The sequence below is a fragment of the Falco biarmicus genome, chromosome 8 (genome assembly GCF_023638135.1).
Source record: "Falco biarmicus isolate bFalBia1 chromosome 8, bFalBia1.pri, whole genome shotgun sequence".
Taxonomy (NCBI): Eukaryota; Metazoa; Chordata; class Aves; order Falconiformes; family Falconidae; genus Falco; species Falco biarmicus.
This window is the reverse complement of record NC_079295.1, coordinates 45,996,305-46,019,151: the sequence shown is the minus strand read 5'-3', so window position 1 is coordinate 46,019,151 and position 22,847 is coordinate 45,996,305. Positions and strand designations below refer to the sequence as shown.

The 22,847-nt window shown below is 50.8% G+C and overlaps 1 long non-coding RNA gene across 2 annotated transcripts; it reads left to right on the top strand.

Moving 5' to 3' along the window:
- Window positions 1-461: 461 nt before the first annotated feature.
- Window positions 462-22,784, top strand: LOC130153432 (uncharacterized). 2 transcript variants are annotated; one of them, XR_008823372.1, is made up of 3 exons: window positions 462-1,416; window positions 2,936-7,618; window positions 20,220-22,784. It is a non-coding gene; the product is annotated as an uncharacterized LOC130153432 (long non-coding RNA). The 2 variants fall into 2 exon arrangements; XR_008823371.1 differs by lacking the exons at window positions 462-1,416; window positions 2,936-7,618 and adding exons at window positions 7,628-12,802; window positions 13,946-14,033.
- Window positions 22,785-22,847: the final 63 nt, after the last annotated feature.

The window sequence follows — 22,847 nt, the reverse complement described above, 5'->3', positions numbered from 1 at the left end:
GCAAAGTGTTTTCCTTTTCCACAGTCTCCATTTTATGTTTCTGACGCAGAAAATAAAGAAGTCAACAAAGAGGGGGAGGATGGGGGGGAGCAGGATGTGCTGAGGTAAAGCTTGGAAGTGGCTTTTTCTGTGTCAGGGCAGGATGTGGGGCTGGGGCTGGGGGTGGCAGCAAGCCTTGAATTTTACCCAGGGGGATGCAGAGCAAGGGGCTCTTAGGGGAGATGCCAGATTTGGGGGGGGGGGGGGTGGGGTGGGGGGGTGTCGAGAGAGATGGCATTCCAGATTAAATTCTGCTTGGAGTCCCCCCCACCTACCCCTGCCAGCTTCCAAGGCTAGTTCGTGCCTTCTCTCCTTCTGTCCCTCACTGTCACAGGATGCTCTGGCAGCAATATTGCTTTTTTTTAACACACATCTCCATAGGATTCTGAGCAGACCCCACAGACTGCCTGGAAGGGGGATGGAGCAAAGCTGCTCTTGTCCAGGCTCCCTAGATGAGAGGGACTTTCCTGTTTTCATTGTTCAGGACACTGAGATCTATTCTTACTCTTTTTTTTCCTTCCTGCCTTTGCACTTTGGGGTTGGGTTGTTGCCCCAGGTTCATTACCAACAAATACTGGCAGCGGCACCTTTCCCAGCTGTGTGGAGAGTCCCAGGAGAGCTGCCAGCATGTGATATTGAGTAACTGTTGTCAGCATCTCTATTTGTAGTAACCATTTTTATGTTATTCATCACTGCATCCTTCATGTGGTGCAGTGGAGCGCTTAGGGGTGAGCAGGCATTTCTCAATCCAGGATATGAAGCAAGTTGGCAGTCGAAACTGCAGGAGGTTTGTCCAACAGCAGACTTCACCAAACCAAACAAAGATGCTGCAGGGTCAGAGATACTCTCACACATCTGTAGTCCACTCCTGGTCACTGCCTCTTTGCAGGCTCTTGCTCTGCAGTGAGCATAGCACATCTCTGCCTTCCATGAGAGGTGGTTGGCAGGAGATAGCTTTGTGAACCGTCTGTAGGGCTCCTGGGTTTGTCTGTGGGTTATTTTCAGACTAAGGAGTGCAGTTTAAGGGTTTTCTTTTGTGGCATCTGTCATTCCAGTACCTGAGAACCAAACTGCTAGGTCCTCACCCTTACAGGTATGTGCACAGAGACAGTATCTGGTGTAAGTGCGTCCATTAACTTCAAACCAGCTGAAGATGCCAGCTTCAGAACCTGCCGGAGGTGCGGATTAAATACTTTGCAATTTGGTCCAAGTCAATCAGCAAACTTGAACATAAATCCCTGGGAAAGCTGACTTGTTTAAAATCTGTTTAGATGAGTCTGCACAAGCAGCTCACCCGTCAGTGACAGTGTGGTGGGGGATATCCCTGCAGTCCTGCTCAGTCACTCCTTGTTACAGAGATCTGTTCTTTCCACACAGGTGAGTCCTGGTTGCTCTTGTGCTAATCAAGTCCTAGGCCCAGTTTATTCTCAAACTCTTACATCCTCTTTTGTCGCTTTCCTAGAATTGTGGTTTTGCAGCTTACTGGCACTTGTGGTTTGCTTTTACCCAACTGCTCCCTGCTTTTTTTCTTTTCTTCCCACAGCCATGCACAAGGATGCTTCTCAGAAAGATAATAAACGTCATAAGAGCCACTGTGGTTTCTAGGGATAGTTAGATGAGTATCTTTTCCTTTAAATATCCTAAGCTAAAGCGCCCTTTGTTTGTGATCTTGTGCGTGCCTGCATATACAAAAATAGGTCAGTGATTCTGTGCCGACAGCAGCCGTGCTGTCTGCTCGCTGGCCCAGGGCGCCAGTGCGTCTGCAGGAGGCATGGAGGAGCAACACAGCCATAGGTCAGCTCTGAGGGAGGGATGCTCATCCTCCCCTGCCTTGTTACTGGGCAGCATGCTGCTTCAGGGACTGGCGAGCAGGGTGGGAGACAGTGCTGGGGGCGCTACAGGCTCCTGCAGCCCCCTTGCCCAAGGTGTCACAGGGGGAGCACCCGGGAGAGATGGTCAGGGTTGGGTTTCTGTGCTGCTTCCCCCCCACCCCCCTCATGGTTGGGGTACAGCAGGAAGGGGTGTCTTGGCTCTTGCAGTCGCCCTGGGAGAGGCACAGACCCCCCTGCTTGTTCCAGCCAGCAGTGAAGCAATGAATTTTTAGACGTCTAATCAGTGGGATGCCTCAGTCATCCCTAGTGTGGTGTGGGGCTGGCAGAGGTAGCTGGAGTCACAGAACAGGGTGCAAACCCTTTCTGTGATCCTCTGTGTGAGTCCCAGGAGTGTTGGTGAGACTGTTCATACTCCCAGAGAAGGGGGTGTCTATGACAGCCTGGCTCCAGTGCAGTGCAGGGGAGGGGGCCATTAACAAAGGGTAAAAAAGTCTAGGGACTCTGATGTTGGACATCTTTCAGTCACTCTTCCAGCACCAAACCTGCATCTGAAGCTTCTGATCTCCAATGCTTCTCCTCATGCTGCTCCATAAATCCTTTGGTGTTCAGTGTCTTGCATTGAGCTTTGATGTGCAGGTGGATACTGTGGGTATTGTCAGGCCCGAAATCTCTGCATTAATTTAAGGCAATAGATGTCTTTAGCGAGGTTATTTCACTCTTTGTGGGCGACTTGCCTGTGTCCGTATCTGTCAACATCAGGGAGAGCAGAGCTCTGATCTTTCCATACCCCTTTGTAATGACATTTGTTGCATGGAGCAGCCAGAGCTTTGGTCCTTATTAGGAGGGCAGTGCTGGTCAGCTATTGCGTGAAGACAAGCTGGTGGTTACCCAAGGGATAGCTCCTTCAATAGCTCACAGCTTACCTGGATTTGCTGTACTCAGAAAAGAAAGACCAGGAGGGTGAGAGAAGAAAACCTCCAAAGAAAAAAGGGGAAGGAGCTGCATTTGTGGAGGTTGGACAGTCCTCTGTCAGTAGGACTAAGTCAGAAACCACTACTTTTTAGGAACAGTCCCCTGATGAGCACCAAAGCTTGACCTGTGCTGCTTCCCGGGCCCTGGCAGATGTTTCCTTGGAGTATCTCTGCTCGCCTTATGAAAAGATCAAGACCACAGTCCTGGAGCTGGACAAGACTGCTGAGTGCTAGCATGGTGCAGGTGAGATTCTGCCCTGCACTTTTGTTGTAAGGATGGGAGAGGCATATAGCTGGGGAGCTATTTGTACTGTGCATCCCTTGAACTTCACCCTGGTGCACGTCTAGGCAGCTCTGACTGCTGGTTTGTGCACTTCTTTTGCAGAACTTGTTCAACTGGTGAAGCTCAGAAAAATGCAGGTCTGGCAGAGTATGAGCAGTTTGGGTTTCTTGGAAGCGACTGTTCCTCTAGTCAGATAAAGAGAGATCATATTAGCATCTTCCCCTAACACAAAAATTGCATTTTTCACCTTTTTTTTTCTTATGTGATGCCCCACTCCACCTCCCACTTCATGCTCCTTGCAGTGTCTCTGTGTTCCCCCTGTCTGGTGTTGCACAAAAAGTGACAAGATGGGCTAAGGTGCTAGTGGTAAACATCAGCTACAACAGTAAAAGTTCCTTTTTGGGGTGTGGGGAGGGCGAATAACTGGGAGAAAAGAGAGAAAAGGGAAAGGGAAAACTCCCCAGTGGCCACGTGGGATGAGAAACAGCAGGAGTTTCCCTGAATAAGCACTTTCTCCAGTGCATCAAGGAGTCCCCTAAATACTTGGACTCCAGCTCTTGCTCAGTCACTGTAGATCCTTAGGCTGAGAGTGTTGATTGGATTAGGTGCTTTGATTAGGTGCAGAAGTTGCAGTGCTAATTGCCCATTCAGCTTAGTGCTGCCCATCCTTGTGTGATGTTTAGTGGTTGCTTTAATGACCCCTGTCTCTTATTGTTGTCTGCTGAGGGCCCTAGTGTGAGGTTACAGCTCACGGCACAAAGCAAGGGCGGGAAAAGGAAGATCAGCTCTCCCATCAGTGGTAATTATTCTAATTGCTTCCCAGTGCAACACAGTGCTACAGACCCGGGCTGCAGAGCTGATTTAGGGAGAATAAGGGAGAGGCTTCATTGTTACACAGGTTACAGCACTGTGTGGGCTCAGGGTTAGTTTTAGGGCTGGTTTTGTAAGGAAAATAACACTGCAAAGTCTCTTCTGCACGGTCTGTCTGCAACACACCCTGTCTTACAGTAGGGACTTTATTTCTGTAGTCTCATTTTCTTCCTCATCCTGCTTCCTGATGTTTTTTAGCATCCTTATAACCAACCAGTGATTAATTTAAATTCTGTGCTTAATTTGTCCAAAAAAAAACCCAACCAAAAAAACCCCAAAAACTACCAGTATCTTTAACCTGCTTGGACAGCAGTAATTCTCTTTGGGCTGCTTAATCAGTACCAGCTTTATTACCTAAGTTTCCAAATAGACTGACTCTCCCTGTAGAGAAGGCAGCTTTATCATCTCACTTTGATGTGGGTGGAGTCTAGATAAGTAAATTTTGGACTTTGAAGGATTTTTATGATCCAAAAAATATCTGTCCTTACGTATATGTTCTAGAAAATACATGCTCCCTGTCTTTGTTCCCTGTGTACAAGCTTTCAAGTGTGTGGTTGCCTGGATCTACACCCCCACCCCACTTTTTTTAAAGGCCGGGGGGTGGGGTGGGTTTTCAATAGAAGCATTAAGAGCTTGCTATTTGTCTTCCCAAAATATCTTGAGAGGGTCTCAGCTGTCCTGTGTTTTTTTAAGACACAGAACTCTGGGTTGTCTACATAAAAGAAATTTGATGTTTGAAATGCAAAAGCATCTGGTAAAACTCCAAAAGAATAAGTCATTTTCCTCTGCCACGTTTCATTCCAAAAAAATTAAAATTTGGCCATGCAATGCCAGTAGGAAACTCCCATCACAATTTTTTTTTTTCCCTTTCTTCAGAGCAAGAAGCCTTCAAATTGCCAGATTTCAAAAGCCTCCTTTAGCAAACCATTACGTTTTCACAGTCCCATTTAGCCTTGCTGTGGGGTAACTGGCAAGAGAGCAAGGTGGGGAATGGGAAAAGCAGGACTCGATATCCGATGAGTCCTGCACTGAGGAAGACAGGCTCTCTAAGAGTTAAGATTGTGACCTCAAATGAGAGTACTGTCACTTGTCAGAAGTGGGAGAGTGGAAAATAAATCTGATCTTGCTCCTAACGCTGGAACCTTTATAAAGTTTGAGAAGTACAGGAAGAATTAAATACCTTCAGAAATGCCTGTTCCTGTAATTTTTTGACTTCTATTGATCAGAGTACCATTTTTACAGTTAAGATGCACTCAGGAGTTAGAAGGACCCTCTGCAGGAAGGATGGTGATTCTGCTATCGCTCAGCCCTTGCTGATGCTCTTTATGGAACAATCTCCTCCTGTGCCCAGCTGTGTGTAAACTGTCCAGTGCCTACAGCCTGAACTTAATCTTCTTCCTCCTCCTCAGCTCCTGGATAACTTTATAAGCCCATTCCTGGCCATGATAACATACACTCAGCCTGAGGTCTTCTAAAGAAGGTAGATTTAAATTAGATATTAGGAATAAATTCTTTCCTGGGAGGGCGGTGAGCCACTGACACAGGTTGTCCAGAGAACCTGCAGATGCCCCATCCCTGGCAGTGCTCAAGGCCAGGCTGGATGGGGCTTGGAGCAGCCTGGGCTGGTGGAAGGTGCCCCTTGCCCATGGCAGTGGGATTGGAACTAGATGGTCTTTAAGGTCCCTTCCAACACAAACCATTCTATGATTCTCCTTCCTGATAGCTTGCCCAAGGACAGGATGTGAATGCAAAACTGTTCCAGAGACAGAACCCACCTGTTCAGAAAATAATTCTGGTTGCTGTAACAAGTTGGGAAGCACCACAAGTAACAGACAGTTGTTTTTCAGTAACTGCCTTGTATTCAGTCATGTTGGAGTCCAAAAAACAGAAGGTCTCGCCTAACGAGCTGCTTCAGAGACATGCCTGTGCTCTTGCAGGACCCAGTGGCACAAATGTGCTCGGTGACAGTTCCTTGAGACTCAGTTGGTCAGTGCTCATCTCAGAAGCATCTATCTCTGTTTAAATACATATTTCTGCCTTATTCTCCTGCTTGTTGCTGTGCTGGACCATGACTCAGGTCAGCAGGAAACAAGGGCTTGATAGGTCTGAAATCTGCAGGACTGCAGGCATCGCTGTAATGCTTTCTGTATTTGATCTTACAGGTGAGAGCTGACAATGGCAAAGAAAAAGATTGCTGCCTGCCAGTCCTAGTGCCTGAACACATCCTGCACCTACTCACTTACCTGCTGCCTCTGGCACTAAGAATTTTTTTTTTTTTTTTTTTGCATGATAGAGTGGGCCTGAGCATGATAGGCTGTGTAAGCTCAATGTCTTCAGCTAAAAGCAGGACCTAGTGTGCAGGTCTCTGGGATAGCTTGGGGACTCTGGAGGAGGTCTGTATAGAACTAGAGAAAGTAGCTTTCTGCAAGGTGAGTGCTTTTCTGTGGGTAGCTCAGGGAATTGGTGGGTACCCTCTGGGTTTATTTCTCAGCTACCTGTATGTGGGTGGCTGGGAAATACACCCAGAGGATTTTCAGCACCTGGAAATACCTGCTGGCCAGGCTTTCAATGCCTTCTGTATGGTTCCGTTTTCCTGAGCAGTTTTTCTCATGACCAGCTCCAAGACACAAAGTCCTGGGATCAGTAGTGATCTCAGCAAAGGCAAGATATTTGCTGTGGCTGAGGAACAGGGGTTTGGATCTCAGCTGCTCTGAGCAAAGACAGTTTTGGCTTGTTGCTGTGTCTGTGGCTGCAGAGCCTGAGGCTGCATCCCAAAGATGCCGTATTTGTGTTGTTATGGTGGAAGCCTTCTTCCTATTAGAGGTGTGGCTGTGCTGTACTGTGGAGGGTGACAAAGGAAAGAAATATCGATGAAGCAAGTGGATGTGATGCCTGGAAGGAAGGATACCTATTGTTTTGTCCTATGATAAAAGACTGGTGGTGCTGAGTCAGTGCCCAGGGAGGAAGGAAAGCAAGAGGCAGCGGCAGGATGTGGACTGCAGATGTATCCGTCCCTCAGAGGATGAAAGCTCTCTGCTGAACACCTGACTGCTGCCTCCTCACACCCCCAGTGCTCTGCTCTTTGCCTTACCTGGCCTAATATTTACATTCAGCTAATAAGCCTCCTAACATACAGTAACATCTCCAGTATAACTCAGTCCCATCCTTGTCCCAGGCTGCTGAGCCAACCCCACTGTGCTGCACTAGAGCTGGGCTGGCTGCTTCACCCTGTCTTTGCACCCTTCTCTGGGGCTGTTGGTCTTTAAAGAGCTTTAAACAATAGGTCCAAAGAAATCGTTAAAGCATGCAGACGTTTCCTGTTGTGTGTGTCCCCCATACCAAAATACTGTAAAAAACGGGGGAGAACCGTGGTGCTGGCTTGGTTTGTATTTATGCTGCTCAGCCCTCTCAGCTGCCTGTGTAACGCACATGAGTGTATGCATGAGTGAGCTTTGCCCTTGGTCTGAGCACACACACCATCCAGGAGCAGAAAGGACCATATTTCCTGGGAGATCCGCTGCTGAGGGAGCACTGAGATGTTGCCTGAAGCAGTTAATTACCAGTGTGCAGGGGAGATTTGCCTGGGTCTAAACAGGGGGGAGAGCCACGCTTCTGGCAGTGAGGTAAGAAGGATTGTCAAGGGGGTATGTCTGGAGTCCTGATGACAGTTGCAGGGTAGAAACTATGCTTCTGCTTAAAGCAAATATTTTAGGAATGTCCTTCTCTGTTTTCCTGTCTTCCTCCCCCCCCCCCAGTGTCTGCTGAGAACTTGAAGAAAAGCTTAAATGTGACAAAAGAACAGATTTTTTGAATGTGCAATGTAATATTCTGAACTTCCCAGCTGATACAGATGAGAATGACAAAACTGGGGGAAAAAATTATAATATCCTTTTGCTCTTAGGAAGAAAAATGTTTCAGAGTGGATGTGAGCTATGGCAGAAGGGACTCGTGGTCAGCAAAGTCTGCAGAGAGAGAGAGGGAGAGAGTAGAAGGGTCTGTTATGTGGGAAAAGGCCTTTCTGTTGTGGTGCAGACCACAGAGTGTTCCTCTGCAGCTGTGGGGGGTTCTTGCAGTGCTGCAGGGATGCTGTTTGTCGTCAGCAGGGGATCCCTGTCATTCTGAGTCTCCTTGACAACTTTGGCCAAAGGGATTGCTGCTCTGTTCAGTTGTCTAAAAGTGAGTTACCTGACTGTATTGCTGAGGTTTCTGGACTGATTCAAGGTTGGTGGTTTGCTGGGAGTTCTGTGTGCCTGCCAAGGGCACTCTGAGGTGCTGGGTGTTACAGTGTTGTGATGGGCTTTGAGCAGCTGGGGCTATACCATGAAATTGCTTTTGCAGGAGGTGCTTACAGATGTGTGCCATGAGGCTGCCATCTTGCCTGTGAGGTGGAGCATAAGCAAGATGATGCTTCTTTGCCAGCTGCATATTCCTTCATTTTGCCTTTGGCGTAGAAGGTATAAGTGTCACCCAAATGCTGAGCAGATTAGGCTGGGTTCATGTCAGCATCATGGTCTGGTGACAGTGGCATCTGTGCTACTGCTGAAACCTTTGAGTAGAGAGGAAGTACAGATGAGGCTGAATGTTGCGTACTCTGGTTTGTTGCTTATTCTGATGTTTTCTGCCTGATGTTTGGTTTATGGTCCTTGACTTCAGGGTTTCACAGCTTTGTTAAGGATGCCAAGACACAATATGAGAAGTTGCAAATGATGTACTCAGACACAGAGGACCTCTATACTGTACTGGGCCAGTACTTTCTGTTTGACCCCCAGAAACTGGCTGTTGATAGCATCTTCATAGAACTGAGTAACTTTAGAAACAGGTTTCTGGTGAGCAAGATGTCCTTTTCTCCTCTTAATTCTGAGGTGTTCCCTTCATTGCCCAGATGTGCCATTTTCTTACTCCTCTTCCAAAGAGGGTTGTTAACTGCTTTTGTGTGGTTTTTTTTCCCCTACCCAACCGTACTGCAGCCCCTAAGCAGCTGTTCCTCCTGTTCTGCAGTGAGCTGTCACAGAGAATCAGAAGCAGCATGATACAGATGATATGCCATGCAAAGCTCATGAAAGAGGAGGCAGAGAAGAAGCAGCAGGAGTGACAGCAGCGGGAAGAACTGGTAGACATGAATGCAGGCCTGAGATACAATTGGGTGTTTGGGACAGCAGACGGTTTGGACTAGATGCAAAGCTCTACTAATAATGTGTGTGGAGAGCTACAGGTGAAGAAAGAAATGCTCTGCAGCTGAATTCCCAGGGGTGGAGGCTTGGGACAACATGAGTGGGACAGGTAGACAGGGACAGGGACAACATGAGTGGGACAGGGGTGGAGGCTTAGGACAACGGGAGTGCAAATTACTCTCTTCTTTACTGAGGGGGTAAGTCCTGAGAGCAGCAATTAGCAGGTTTGCCTACAGAGCTTTAAACTTAGGTGTTGGACAAGTCATATCTTCAGTGATAGGCAAAGCCTACTAAGGTACAGAGAACATTGCCAAACCTAAGGGCCTTCTTAAGAGGCTTTTTGCCTATATAAAATGCAGCAAATTGCACAACACAGCAAAACCCTGTATGGCCATTCAGTGCTGTAGTCCTGCATTCTGTCTCCTCCCTTGTTTTCTTGGGATGCCTTGTTTTCGGTGTAGTGTCAGAGCTCTACTCCCCCTTCCCAAATGCAGGCGTCTGGTGTTAGGCTCCTCTATTGCAACCACATACATTTCAGATTTCTTTACAAATGTGTTTTCAAAGGGGGGAGGAGGAGAGGCCATAAACAGTCTTATGAGCTTTCCCAGTGCTGTAGCTGGAACCTGGGCGTCCCTAAAGCAGTGACACAGCCTCTGTGGGCTAGCCTAGCGATGACTGTGCGGACTCAGGTTGCTCATTCATCACCCCATCTGTACCCTTACCTCAAAGTGAGTGAATCCTACAATAGCAGGTACTCCTGCACCAAAGCTGTCCAGCTTTCTGGGAGAAGAGCGGACCTGGCATCCCTCCTGACGCTGCCCAATGAATGGCAAAACCATGTTCTGATGTTACTGTTGTCCACTTTCCTTTCTAGCTCCGTGCACGCTCAGGGACATGGATGTAGATCTAACCCTGTCACTTTGTAATAAAACAGCTATTTCCTTCACCTTTTTGCAATGTTACCTGTTACATTAAGATGTTAATGAGTTTAAGGTTGGAAGCTTCCTGAACCTGTAGCTGCTGTAGACACAGACCTGAAAGCTTACAGAAGTGACAAGTGACCTGTCTCAGCATTTGTGATTAGTCTGAATTCAGCCTTCTGTGTGGTCCAGGAGGTTAATGTGACTCTGCGAGTGCCCTGTACTGTCCCCACTGCATGGACTTTTTTCTCCCTTAGCCTGCTCCCCGCTACCAGATGCATTCTTCCCTTCCAACATACGGACTCAATTACTGTCCCTCTCTCTTGATTTCCTGCCTCTCTGGGTTTCCTGAAACACTCCCCCTCCTCCTGGCAGCTTGAACTCCCGCAGTGAGATGCTTTGCAAGCTCTCCTATTCCTCCCTCCCACTGCTTTGCTGCCTCTGACAAGGTGGTCCTGATCCAGAGCACACACAGATAAGGCTGCAGACCCACACTGTTGCTATAGCTGAGTCCCAGAACCCCAAGGGCTTGGCTTGCCACAGCAAAACTAGCCAGCCCGCTAAATGCATGCTCAGTGTCTAGTAGGGTTGTGTCCCAGCTCCTCCTGACAGAGGTCCCCACCCTGCTTCATCATCGTTCCTAGACTATCCTGTAGTTTTCAGCCAACTGCTTTATTTGCAAGACTTGGGGTTTTTTTTCCCGTTCCGTTCTGAGGCCATGGCTTCCTGAGCCTCTGCGCTTTGAAAGGAGCATCAAACTGCTCTGGGTTTCTCTTGGGTGCTGTTTGGCTTCCTTCCCGGAGATGTACTCCTGCAGAAAATGTATATGTTATGGCTTCTGCCTTTAAAAGCATGTGAAGAGAGGAGATGGAGCCCTGTCTTCTGTTAGTGGTTCTCTCAACCCCTGCCTGCTGCTCTGGGGGAGCCTCAGGCACTGCAGCATTGGGGTGCTGGAAATCTTAAGAAATCTGAGCTTGTTCAAGGGGCAGGGGGAGGTGGAAACAGTTAAATCGTGGAAATGGTTAAATCACACAAATTAACAAGTTAATGATTTCCATCCCCTTGCTGGCATGTTTCAGTTTTCAGAAGGGGGTCTGGCCAGCAGCTGTGCCAGCAATTGTAGCTCAAGAAGAGTATTTTCTTTCTGTGTCAGCTTTCATCCACAGCCCCTTTGGGTTCCCCTGGCTCCTGCAGATGCCAGGGTTTCCAGGGCTCCTGCTGCTGTGAGTCACTGTGTCTGTTTTCCCTCCTGTACCTGGTGATGGAGTTAGACGATGAGGCAGGATGGAAGTGGCACTGTTTGCCCCCTGCTTGCTTCCGGCCCCATCCTTCCCCCAGCAGAGGAGAGATGCTTTCCCAGGATACAAGTGACTCAGCAGCACTTGCAAATGGAAGGAAAGGCTGCACCTCTGAACCCAGGAGTGCAGGGGAGCAACTTAAGGTACAGCTTGGGGGAAGACCCAACAAATAAATACCTGTGGCTGTGCAGTCCTGTAATCAGCTTCAGATGTAGGAGCCTTATTGCATAATAAGGTTTATGTATTGTGAGAGAGAGATATTATATATTGTATAATAAGCTTTATTATAGCAAGCCTGGACACTGTGTTCCCTCATCTAAGGTCACTGAGCCCCAGCAACAGGCACGTGGGAATGGGTTGTTTCTGTGCTGTTGTGTGAGCTTCCCCTCAAGGGATAGTGTCCGTTCTCTCCTGGACCACTTCCCACGCGAGGAGCAGTAACTGCTTAGGGTCTCCGGAGTCTGAGAGCCCTGTTTGCCCAGCACCCACAGAGCCTTTTGTGTGAGACCTGACTAAACCCAGTACTGCTTTGCTTACCCACAGCAGGAATGCATTTGTTGAGCTCTGACATCAGGAGCATCACCTTAAATGTGTAACACCTCCCTAACTTCCTACTTACCTTCTCCAAATGCCCTTTCCTATTGCAAGCAGCAGTGGAAGCATGGAAAGGGAAAAGCCCAAACTTCTCAAATCAGGTAAAGTACCAAGGGTTTTTAGAAATCCTTGAGTACGCTAAAGCTGGAGGGGCAGTAACTGAAGCACAGAGGTGAGGCAGGGACCCTAACCATCAGTGTCACAGCACCCTTCCTCAGCCTTCCTGTCCCTTTGTCTGGCTTGGGCTGAGTTCAGTCTGATGTTCCCATTGGGCCACCACCCTGTCTCATCCTCAGAGACCCTTTGGAGCAGTGCAGACCCTCCACTTGGGCTTGGCACAAGTGGATGGGTAAGGGTAAGAAACTAGAAAGCCCTAAGAGATGCCAGTGGCTTACTGCTGTCACTCAAACCTGCTCTGGAAACTGAGAGCCCCCACAGGTGAATTTGGACTGGTTTGCTCCGAGGAGCATCTCTGCCAGCCAAAGTCCCAGTGCTGTGGCCCTCCTAGGAGCTCCCCAAGGCTCTGGTGACTTGTGGGGTGTATACCTGCACCCTCCGTCCTTACAGCCCCCTTCACTAGCCCCAAGCCCGGGCCTGGTAGCCAAGTTTCACGGCCCAGCTCCCCCCCGCTCGCCGGGCTGGGGCGCTGGTGTTGCCGGCAGGTGGCAGCCTGTGCGGGCGGCACGCGCAGCCTGTCGCAGAGGTTTAACGGGATTGCGCAGCTCCGGGTTTCTCCGGGAGCCGTTGTCACGGGAACGGCGACCTGCGGCGAGCCCGAGCGCCCGGCGTTAACCCCCTCGGTGCCGCGCCGCTGGGAGGCTGCGGTGAGTGCGCTGGGCCTGCGGCCCCCCCCCTCCCCCCGCTCCGGCTCCGCAGAGGCAGCGGGAACGTGCAGTTTGTTGTGGGCTGGGGGGTTAATGGCGTTTTAAAATCTGCTTCTGTGATGAACGAGCACAGGGCTGTGCCGGGGGGGGGGGGCAGGGACGGGGATGGGGTGCAGGGGAGCTCAGACTCCTGCCTGGGTGTCCTGGCCCTCTCGTTTTCAAGCTTGGGAGAATCCCACACCGACAGGGGACGATAGGCAAGGATGGGTGCGGTGTCCCAGATTCCCAGCTTGGGAGGCGGGGGTGGAATGTCCTACCAGTGCCCGATCCCAGCACATCTCATCCTGTGCTGTGGCTCGGGCACCTCCTCTGGGTCTGTGGCTGGACAGGAGAGGGCATCAAAAATGCACTGCCACGGGGGGGGGGGCGGGGGGGGTGTGGCAGCACATGTGTCACCCCTGCACATGGCTCCCTGAGGGGGGTGACACCCCTGTTGCTAAGGAGGGTGAGCAGCTGAGGCCAGGCTAATCTCCTTAGTGGCCTGAGCACCATCACGGGAGTGAAAGGGAGATTAGAGGGCAGGGTGGCATTAGCAGCCTGGGGGGATGCTCATTGGAGAGGTGCAAGGAGACAACTGAGCCATTGAGCCAAGCAGAGAAGGAGAAGACCCTGGGGGAGATCAGCGGAGGAGCTGGAGAAGCCTCCATTAGCAGCAAAAAACCCAACAGCTGGGATCTCTAAAGAAGCAAAAGGCTTTAGACAGCATGCCCAAAAAATCCTGGCGGAGCCAGCCCCCACCCTCCTCCCCAAGAGAAACGTGTTGCCAGGCAGTCTGGGTCCTAATCCGTTCCCTTCCATTCAGAGCGGGGGAGGTGGATGCCTTCCCACCCCCATCATACCCATGGGGCACACAAACATTCTCTCAAAGCATATACAGAGTGAAGATCTGCTGGATTTTACCCCATACCTGAAACATGGAGGAACAGGACATGGAATATTTATTGTCTCTTTCCCTGATCCATCTGTGGCAGAGCAGGGTGTGAGGCTGCTGCTCACAGAGCCACTGTGAAGGAGTCCAGATGCAGGGCTCCGTTCCCTGTTCCTGCCACATCAGTGTCACAGGGTCCTGTGTTTTCTTTGCAGGTGGCTAGTGGGGCTGGAGCGATGGATGTTTTACAGGAAGCTTTGCAGTCCAGCAGCCTGTCCCACTGGAGCTGGGGAGTGTGGCAGGGTAGGTGCTGCTCACCAGGCTGGGCCACTTCTGCACCTCTTCCCACAGGGAGCTCTGCGGCTGGTAAGGGAAGGAGAAAGATGGTGCCTACTACTTGTACTTGGTGTTTGTTCCTTCCTCTCAGCTGTCAAGGAAACCATGGCATGGTTCACATACCCAGCTGGTATTGCTGCAGTTGCTGACATGTTACGTTCTTTTAATCCATATTCAAAATAGCTTTTCCAGTCCTCCATTTGTGCTGGCTTACACAGCACCTTTTGCTGTGCACTCCCACCTGCCATCGTCTGTTCTTCTGCCCAGGGATGTGGACCAGGATGCCAGACTTTTCCTTAGAATTATAGTCATATAATGGTTTGGGTTGGAAGGGACCTTTAAAGGCGCGTCTAATCCAAACCCCCTGCAATAAGCAGGGATATCTTCAAATAGGTTAAGTTGCTCAGAGCCCTGTCTGACCTGACCTTCAGTGTTTCCAGGGATGGGGCATCTACCACCTGTCTGGACAACCTGCTCCATGTTTCACCACCCTCATCATAAAAAACTTCTATCTAGTCTGAATCTACCTTCTTTTAGTTTAAAAACCATTACCCCTTGTCCTGTTGCTACAGACCCTACTAAAGTCTTCTTCCAGGCTGAGGAAGCAGACTCATACCTTTTACATCGATGAGTGTCATCAAGACGGGACTGTTACACTTCTGCGAGAAAGGCTTCCAAAGAGCTTGAAAGAATCGAGGTGGTTGGGGGATATATGGAGATACCCCCAGTGCCAGCAGCTATAAGAAAAGATAGAAAGAAGGGACTTGTGCCATGTTAGGCACAAGTAGAGAGATCAGGAGGGTTTGGAAAAGGAGACAGCTTGGAAACAGGTTCAGGAATGACAGGGTTTGAGGCAAGCAGTGTGAAGAAATGTTAGAGCAGCTTATGCACTGTTGAAAGTGGTCCCTGTATGGGAGATTCTGTGCAGAGGGGATGTGATATACTCACGGTGGAAAAGAAAGCAAAGAAAAACAGGACTCAAAGCGGGAGTGAGGACACATGGTGCTAGATCTGTGCCACAGAAGTGGCCGTGAGCCAGTGACCAGACTAGAAGAGTGGGGGAGGAAGATCTCTCAGCCAAGCATTTGGAAAAAGGAAACGAGAGTAGAGATGTAAAAGAGACAAAACTACAACTTTTCTGTTTCACATATAGGAGGAGGAAGGTCAGAAGTGTGGAGAGAAACCTCCAACTCCGTTCCAGCAGCCTACGGTAGCAGTGGGATGTTTGTTCATCTTTTACATGCAGAGAAGGGCAGGGACTTAAAGTACTTTAACAGACTCTTCTGCCTTTTGGCTTCAGTAGGGTCCAAGGCTAATGCGTGGTTAGCGTAGCCTTGCTGCCCCTTGCTTGGTGTCTGCGTGGCAGACATGTCTTGGTGCTGTTGGACACACAGGGTGCCCACGGTCCTCCACAGGTAATGGGACCATGGCTGTGAGCGGCTGCAGCCCAAAACCTGTAGGTACGTATGACCTATGTGCAGCACCATGCATGCTCCCGTACACCACCTCGGCTGTTGATGACAACATGTCCTGTGTCCCATTGACATCCCCCTGATTTGGTTTCACCCCTCTGGCCCTTTCCCAGAGGACCACTGTGTGCTCTGATCGTAGGAAGCTCTCCTGCTGTAATCAAAACCCTAAGAGGACTCTCGCTGCCTTTGCAGCTATTTCAGACCCAGCTTCCCTTGGAGGGGGAGGATTTCCCTTTCCACACCTGCAAAAACAAGCAGCCCTGGCTCAGTGCCTACAGGGTGTAAGGGCCAAGAGGGCTGCCCTTATGCCACGCTCACAGGGGTAGGAGCTGGGGAGCGGGGTCTATTTACCAGGCACATGAGCCTGAACTCTGCCTGTTACTGTGGGATTTCCTTGCCCTACCCTCTGGGTCTTCCCCCTTTTTGCTCTTTTCAGAAGCTGATTTCAGTGCAGTGTGGTGTCTGTGTGGTCCTGTTGTGATTTAACCCCAGTGGGCAGCTAAACACGACGAGCCACTAAATGGCTGAACACACCTGCCTGCTGGTGGAAAGTGGTGAACTAATTCCTTATTTTGCTTTGCTTGCACACTCAGCTGTTGCTTTACCTGTTAAACTGCCTTTGTCTCAACCCTTACCCTTCTAGTTCTGCCCCCCTTCCTGCTGGGGGGAGTGAGCAAGCAGCTGTGGAGGGGGCTGAGCTGCCCACTGGGGTTAACCCACACCAGGTCCCAAGCCTGTGCTGGTTTTGGCATTGCCACGGCGTGCCCTGAGTATGTGCGTTTGTGGAGGGTCCTGCTGGAGCTGGTGCTTCTCCAAGTCCTCCTCCCCATGAACCTCCTGTCTGATGCTTTGTGGTCCCCAGGAGCTCTCCCAATGGGACATATTGTCTTTCTCCATCACCAGTTGTCAGGCCATTTCTCCATCCCTCGTCACGGCTGCCAAGGAAGACAGGAGCTCAGCATGTGAGCCTTGTCAGCTCTGAGCTCTGACTCCTGTCCTGCCCTGGCAGCTGTGTCTATTCAGCCTTGAGCAGCTCCATCCCTAGACTGTAAAGGAATGGGAAAAGCCACTGGGCTTCTGCTTAATAGCTTAAAGGACCCGTTGTGGGGGAGCGAGGTCAGCAAAAGGGGAGTGCTGCAGCCAGCTCATTGAGGAAGGCGTGCGGACCACAGCAGGGCACGTACACAATAGCTCAGTGTCCTTCTCCAGTCTGGCTCAGTGCTTGTCCTACCCTCAGAGCTTCAGCCACATGATTCAGAATTGGTTTGTGGTTGGAGTAATTCAACTAGTGTCCTTTTCTGTCACCTCGATGTCATATGTATGCCATCTGCTCCCCACCACACAGCAAGTTAAGGCAGAAAATGAATCACAAATTACACTGCTGACCAGGCATCTAAAGGAAAGAGAGCAAGGGCTGAGCCAGGCTGGATGCAAGGGGACTCTTCTTTCTCAGACAGGATGAAGCTGTGGTGCACAGAGCATACATGTTACCCCTTGTCCCATTGCTCAGGCTGTTGCCTGGTTTGTGGGACAGAAGATGATGATCACCTTTAGCCCAGGTAGTGCTAACCCAAACTGAGCCAGGAAAGCAGGGCAGGCTGAAGCTTTTGCCAGTCGGTGCAATCATGCCAGGGCAAAAAATCTGTGTATCATGGGAGGAGGCAGTAATTTCTGAGTCTTCCTCAAATGTTTTGCCAGTTTTCTGTAAAGCCACTGCAATCTCAAATCAGATCTGCTGGGAATGACCAGAAGTAGTATATTTGGGCATGGGTTTCCAGCCCAAAGATCCCTTGGTCAAGCCAGAAGTCCTCATTGCTCAAAATACTATTAATGTTCAGTAGCTCTGGAGTTTTCCATTTGTCCTGCTGCTGATGACGATGGCATAAGAAGCCATTTGATAAAGCCCACCTTGATTTCCAAAGGGGTCTCTTGCAGTCTCTTAAGGAAGCTAAGCTCCTGTGGGATGAGAGGGGAGATTCCTACCAAACTGCTAACCCATTATTTTAACAGGCTAAAAGGCAGGGGGAAAGGTACATCAGGAAAACTGTGAGTAATAGGAGTATTTCTGACAATATTTCGGTAGTCAAAAACAAAAGACTAACTGTGAAGGGGCTGCAGAGGGACCTTACTGGGTGCTTGGTGGCTTATAGCATCTTGAAGCGGCTGTCTTACCCTGTGTGCCTTTTCCTTTTAACATCCATGGGGATTCTCTGAGCTGTCTGTTACTACTTGGAGTGAAACATGGGATGTGTGGGGTGTCCGTGGCTGAAGTTAAAACCCAAAAGCTCCCTCTGAGATCTAGAAGTCCCTGGGAAAGGAAGGAGAAGAGGGAAAAGCAACCACTGCAGTGGCTTTTTTTGTTTTAAATGTGCTGCGCTGCCTGCAGTTCTGGCTCCCCTGCCTGAGGAGGGCCACCATGAGCTAGGTAAGGTTGCAGAGGGAGGGAGCAAGGGTAACCGGATAGACATGGAGCTGCTTAATTCAGAAAAGGAACATGGAGGAGGCATATGAAATTATACACTGGAGATGTTTGTGTCTCTTCTGTGAGAGCTTGAATGAAGCTGGGAGGGGCAGGCTTAAATGCCAAGCTGTAGTTTCACAGCCCTCCTCTTTACAGGATGTTACAGATGCTTATGGTTTATATGGGTTAAAAAAAGCAGCTGAATACATTTATGGAAGAAAAAGGTGGGAGGATGTGAGAAAATTCACTGGTTGAAAAAGATGAGAGAGTGTCAGCGGGGGCATGAGGGAGTTCTTGGAGCAGAGGTGGAGGGAGGGAGCAGTCTCCTGGGTTCATGCTGTGCTGCGAAGGGGTTTGGTCTGGGGGAGAGCCGGGCTGCGGGAGGAGCGTGGCTCTGCCCAGAGGAGTGAGAAACTGCTGCTGCGGGTTGGGGCTCGGGGGAGGGCTTGGGGGATGTGGGAGAGCCTGGGTGCAGGGCGAGCGCCTGGGGAGAAGGGGCTGCTGGATCAAAGGAGGGTTTGCAGAGAACAGAGGACAAGCGGTGCATTGAGTACAGACTCCTGCTTTCTTTCAGCTCTCTCTAGCTACACTACAGTCCAGCTGGCAGCTGGGGGGACATCTCTCACCCCCCCCTGCTTTCTGCTGTAGCCCCGAGGGGATCAGTGCACAAAGCCTGGCAGCTCTGAATGCTCCCTGTGTTGTCTGAGCAAACCAAATGCTTCATCCCCACTCACTGCAGGACAGAGATGGGAGGGCAGTTCTCATGCAACCCAGCAGCAGCAACCTGAGACTACCCGTAGGCGCTGACCCACCAGCAGCACCCACACAGTGTCCACACATCAGGGTCCAGCACCAAAAAATGCCCGCCCTGCCAGCAGACCTGGAAGGGGAAGGGAGATGGTCGATGTCTGGGTTTGGAGTCAGTCCCTTCCCGGCCAGGCTCTGTGCGTGATCTGTCTGCATCAGACCCGCTGTGCACAGGGCAGAAGTGCTGCCCTAGCTGTCTTCTGTGCACAGCCCACGTTTCTCTTCCTTTTCTGGTTTGGGCGGGTGGAGGAAATACCCAGAAGTGATGTCTCCTGCCTGCTGCGCTGCTGGTCAAAGGGACTCTGTGTGGGGCTGTGTCTGGGGAGTGGGGCAGGGAGAGGCAGATGCAACAAGGAGAGGTGAGGGGCAGTTTTGGGGGTGAGAGAGTGAGAGAGGGGTGCTGGGTTTGTGCTGGCTATTTAGCAGGGTTTGCAAAAGTCTTGTAAATCCTGTGCAGGAGCCTACAACTTCTCTCCTTTGCACAGTTTCCTTTGTCTGCCCTTGGTATTTCAGGAGCTAGGGTGACAACATGAAAGGTTTTCAGTCCTGAAAGAGTTAATTTCTCATGCCTGCAGTGTCTGGGCGGTAATTCAGCTGCTACTTTATATTCCTGAGCAGGTCTCCTCCCTTCTGCTGTCCCCTCCCAATCGTAAAAATACATTTTGTGAGACACTGAAGGCAGGAGCTTGTGCAGGCAGTGCTGCGTGGCTGTGCCGGTGCCTGCCTGTGGCTGTGCCGGTGGTGGTGGTGGTGGTGCTCAGCCGGCCACGCTCATCCTGTGCCCTCTTCCACTGAGTGCCCTAGTGCCGGCCGGTGCTCTGCAGCTGCTCTAATTCAGGGATGGTGTCTTGAGTGTAACGTCATGAGCTGGATGAGCTTGGGCTTTAAGCTATAAAGGCTTCTTAAGGGTAGTTGCTCCCTGAGCCTTGTTACTGGGACACCAGTGTTTGGCTGCATCTGGAAGGCAATGCCGGGCGTAAAGGTATAAGGCCAAAGTGCAGAGCATGGGGGGATTTGGGGGGCTCAAGTTCTCTGCCAGCACAACCCCACAAGAGCCTGGCAGGCAGTATCCTCCCTTACACTGCCGCTGTCCTCTCCCACGGGCTGTGCAGGGGCCTCCTAAGGAGGGGTGTCCTGAGGTCTGGAGTCCCAGCCGGGTCATGGTGTTGCCTGTCAGGAGCTACGCCTGCTCTCTCAGGAAGGGGGGAAGACAGGTGGTTGCCTGAACCCTTAATGTGGTGCATTTTGCAGCCCGTGACCTCATGGTGGGAACTTCTCGATTCCCCAGTATCCTGAGGTCAGGTAGCTCCTCCAGCTCAGCCAGCTGTGGCCACTGCCACAGAAGAAGGTGGTCTGTACCAGAGGTGGCCTGAAGGTGCTTCTCCCCTGTTTTTAACGATGCCTTGTTTTCAGAACCAAGCAAAACCAGCAAAGCCTGCGAAATGACAAGAGATGGAGGCATCATTGAGGAGACGGTGGTGATCATCAGCTGCTCGAGCTAGACATTGCCCCTGGATAAAGGCAGAGCACTGCTGGACCTGCAAGAGCTTTCAGTAAGTAAAGTTTCATTCTGGGATCTGTGCATGGCTATGAAGGATAATTTATTTTCCTTCTTGCTCTTGGGGCTGTTTGTGCCATTTTGTGTTGTTTTAGCTGTCCTGTCTGATCTTTAGTCTGTCCCTGGAGACAACTGAAGGGTCAAAGGCTTCAATCAAAGGGAACAACATCATCTGCAGTTCTCGTGCTGGAGCAGACTGGGCAGAAAGGCAGGGACAGAGTAAAACCACAGCCCTCCCTGCACGTGGATCAGTGCTGGGGTACCAAAGCAGGGACCCAGGGTCTTGTCTTGCAGGGTGCTGGCTCTTGGTGCAATAGTTTACAGTGGGGATGGTTCTGCCCCAGCTCATGCATTCTAGGCATTGAGTTGTTTTCTTGTTCTAATTTAAAATATTTGTAATGTTGAAGTCATGGAGTGATCCATAACAGCCCAGCATCATCTGGGACCAGCATGCAGCTTGGCTGCTGTCACTTCCCTGCAGGAGGAGGAGGCCAACTGATCCCAGCCCAGGTACGAGCTGGGGTACCAGGAGTGTAGAGAAAGAAACAGAGTGGCTGGGAATGCTCTTGGAGAGAAGGCAGGTTGGCACTCTCTGGTCTGTGAGAGCCACCCAGGGAGGGGCGAGCCAGCACTGGCAGTGCAGCAGGGTCTGGGGACCTCTCAGTATGGCTGGGGTGACCCAGCACAGGGCTTCCTGTGAGAGCTTGTGCCTGCCTGAGCACTACTGGGAGCACTGTCCCTCCTGGGGTCACACCAAGGCTTTGCAGCTTTTAGTTTTAGTGCACTTTTATGTTCAATAATAATACAATTCTACTTTTTGTAGCACTTCAGGAGTTCCTGGGGCCTGTTATCACATCACAGGTTGGAAGCACTAATACAAAGCTGGGCTTGCTTAAGAGAGTGTGTTCTCCTGTGCCAGGTCAGCCCGGCAGCCCTGTGTGGCACGTGGCACGGCCACCAGTCCCATCATGGCAGCAGCTGCGCACGGCAGAGCTCTTTGTGCAGGGCACAATGCCTGCTCACTGCTTCAGATGCACTTCGTGTCTATTATCTCGCTGCTATCCCAGGTGCTCGGCTCCAGCATGCAAACTCGGTGGTGCATGAATCGGAGAGAATAACAGCGAGCAAGCGGCTGCAGATGGGCCCTGGGGAAGAGGTAGGTGCATGCCTGCATACATGAGGTTTGTGCCTGAAAGAGAAAAACACTGATTGTAGAGGGGAGAAGAGTTGCCCCAGTTCAGCATTGAGCAGCTGGTTGGGCAGGATGGTGCTGGTTGTGGTCCAGGGACTCCCCACACTCAAACCTGGCTAACCAGGAGCCCATTAGAACCAGGAAGGGATGAGGAAGTAAAAAAGGGCAGGTAGGATAATTAAGCCAACGGTCACTCTGCCTGGGGCATCAGACTGCTCATTGAGGGGCCAAGAGCTGTGCCACCCCCATGTCAGGGTGATGGCGGGCTCTGCCAGTCCGGTAAGTGCAGGTAGGAGTTGCCTTTGTACAGCCAAATGCCTGTGGCAGCATTTAGCAGCCCTGGAAAGCTGCAGGATTGAAAGAGAAATTGGGATGCATGAGCTGCACCTGGGCCAGCCTGACGCCTTACCTGAGAGCTTTTATTTTCCTGTCACAGTTCCCTTAATATAAAGACTTTTTTCATGTCTTTGCAGTTGTGGGCAAGTTGTGCTCTGGTAGCACTGTGTTATCATGACAGTTTGTAAGTACAAAAGATGGAGAAATAAACACTCTTTTTGGTATGAAAACATGGTCTTGCTTCCATATCATAACTCTGCTGGTGCAGAGACAAACCTGGAGCCTTGTGGTGCTGAGCCACAGGGTCCTCATCCAGGCTGGGGTGGGCAGCTGGAGCAGCACTGCGGTTGCCTGCAGTGGGCTGGGTGCTGCCACCACTTCCCAGGAGGTGGCTGGAAGTCCTGTTCTCACCACAGCAAATCCACATTGGCAAACCTGGTCTGAGAGCCCAGGCGTGGAGTGGGCTCGGGGGTGGAGGTGTCCCCCCTGCCCAAATGTCACCCAGCCTGAAAGCCAGGTAGTTGGGGGATCTGGCAAGGACAGGAGCCCCTCTCACTGTCCAAATACTGTGATGGATATTTCCCAGGGATAAAACAGTAAGCAGAGCCCTGGTCACACCACTTGAGCCTTTCTTGTCCCCAAAGGTGTACATACATGTGTGTCAGCTCTGTTACAGCAGTGTCTGTCCAGGTGACCCCCATGGAGGGGTCCTCCTGCCCTTGCTGTCATGTGAGTAGCACCAGCCAGGCCACCAGCTGAATTTAGAGGTCAACCGAGCCAGAAATCGGCCAGCCTGCGTTCCCCGCTGCTCTGCTGGGAGGAAGGACAGTTTCTCCCAGATGGCCACCTTGGAGGGACAAATGCTTTGCCACGTGCTGGTAGCCCTGTTTTGGTGGTACAGGAGGAATTCATCCTTGCAACTGGATCTGTGCATGGGGCTGGAGCCAAGGGTGAA